The following is a 2444-nucleotide window of genomic DNA, read 5'->3' as shown; positions in this document are numbered from 1 at the left end:
GAAGGTGTTTAAAAAGTGTGCAGTACCTTTAAATGTGATTGCTAGAACTCCCTTTGGAGTTCAGCTATGCTTGCCACACCCTTGCTCCTAGCTCCACCCCCAAAGTTCCCAGATATTTCTTGAATTGGACTTGTCAACCCTATAACCTGCTGATCATCTCAGGAGTTCAATAAAGTTGAATCAAGTTCTTTAAGTGTCTGTGCGTTGAATCACACCTAAAAGGGGCGTTCCATCAGAACATCCGAAACAGGACACTTGTGATTCCACTTAGAGTCAGACATTTAATTTAATTTGCAATTTATACCCTGCCCTATCCCGCAAAGTGGGCTCAAGGTGGCTTACAACATTAAAAACCATTACTGTAACAATAAATGAGACATATCAAAATTAACCTATCTCATAAATATAATACATATAGATTCCTCAGGCGGCTTCCTCAGGAAGTGGTGGGCTCTCCTTCCTTGGAGGTTTTTAAACAGAGGCTAGATGGCCATCTGACAGCACTGAGGATCCTGTGAATTTAAATGGTGGTATTTGTTGGACTAGATGACCCTTCCCTTCCAACTCTATGATTCTGTGATTCCAGATTAAATCAAAAAGACCATAATTCAGATGACTGGCATAGCCTGAGACCACAATTCAAACATTGTCCTCACAGAACCCTCTCTTAGGCACAGGCCCATCTCCCATTGTTCCCAATGTGCATTTTTGTCCCATGGGGAGGATTTTGCACATGGAGAAGTCAGCATCAATTAATTTCCTGAAAAACCTTTGAGCAGTGCCCAGATGTGTTCTAAGGTGAGGCTCTGCAGGTTCTCCCTAGCTGTGTACTTGAGCTTGGGGGGGGGGGGGGGAGGATGCTGAATGGGTTCAACAGCAGCATCATGGCATTCCCACTATTGCCCCATGTCGATTTGTGTCTTTCAAAACCACTTTTCTAAACGTGATTCTACAGACAACCTCAGAAACAGAAACTCAGAGCTTTTGCCCATCATCTATGTTGTACATCATCCAGAGCCCAGCACTAGACGGGATGGGGCAATTCATTAGGTAGAATCAATCAATCAATCAATCAATCAATCAATCAAATCTATCAATATCAGACTAACGTTGCCAGATCCTCTCTAGTACCAACCAATGCCAGGTTGAGGTTGAGAAAGGCGTGTGGATTTGGGGTGGAGCTTTGAGAAAGCAGGGACCTCAGTGGGATACAATGCCATAGAGCAGGGGTGTCAAACATGCAGCCCAGGGGCCAAATCAGGCCCCCTGAGGGCTCCTAGCAAGCCCCCAAGCAACTGGCTGTCATCTGCTTCCTTCTTCCTCTCTCTTGCTCCCTCCTGCATCACAGCTTGCTTTGCCAGGCCTCCTCAATCACTAACTACAGTGCAAAACTGTATCCCCGGCATCTCCAACTAAAAAGGGTCCAGACAAGTAGATGTGAAAAACCTCAGCTTGAGACCCTGTAAAGCCGCTGCCAGTCTGAGTAGACAATACTGATTTTGATGGACCAAGGGTCTGATTTAGTATAAGGCAGCTTCATATGTTCAAAATCTCTATTGCAGGGGTGGCCAAACTGTGGCTCAGGAGCCACATGTGGCTCTTTAACACATAATGTGTGGCTGTTGGAGCCCCTAACACCCTGTTGGCCAGCTTGGAGAAGACATTTCTCTCATTAAATCACTTCTCCAAACCAAGCCAGCCAGCAGCTTGGGAAATTAATTTAAAATTGCTTTCTTTCCACCTCTCCCCACAAATCCATTTGCCTTCTTTCCTTCCTTCCTGTCCTGTGGCTCTCAAACATCTGATGTACATGTCTTGTGGCTCTCAAACATCTGACATTTATTCCATGTGGCTCTTATGTTAAGCAAGTTCGGCCACTCCAGCTCTATTGTCTCCATTGGCTGAGGCTCCTCCCTTAGGGAAGAAGGGGGGGGCAGAGCTTTCTTTTCCAGGCTCTCTCAATCATACAGCAGAGCTACTGAGCCAAGCCTCTCTTCCTTCTATTGGTTGAGGCTTCTCCCCCTCCTGGTCCTCTGGGGAAGAAAGGAAAGAGCCAGAGCTTCCTTTGTCCAGTTCCCTAAATCCCATGGGAGAGATACAAAGAAAGCAGCACCTTTAAGACCAACAAGTGCTAATGTTTTAAGCATATTTTAGTTTAAGTTAAAAAAAATCTTTAATTGTGTTTGTCAGTGTCCTTTATAAAGTTTCTATCTCTGCTACCTAATCTTAAATAGGAACACACGTGGCCCAGACCGACATGGCCCAGTCCAACAGTGTCTCATTTATGTCAGATCTGGCCCTCATAACCAATGGGTTTGACACCCCTGCCATGGAGAGTCCACCTTCCAAAGCAGCCATTTCCCCCCTGGGGAACTGATCTTTGCCGTCTGGAGATGAGCCATAATTTCAGGAGCTCCCCAGGTTCCTCCTGGAGGATGGCATCC

This window comes from Heteronotia binoei, chromosome 5, assembly GCF_032191835.1.
Source record: "Heteronotia binoei isolate CCM8104 ecotype False Entrance Well chromosome 5, APGP_CSIRO_Hbin_v1, whole genome shotgun sequence".
NCBI classification, from domain to species: domain Eukaryota; kingdom Metazoa; phylum Chordata; class Lepidosauria; order Squamata; family Gekkonidae; genus Heteronotia; species Heteronotia binoei.
This window is presented reverse-complemented; position numbering follows the sequence as displayed.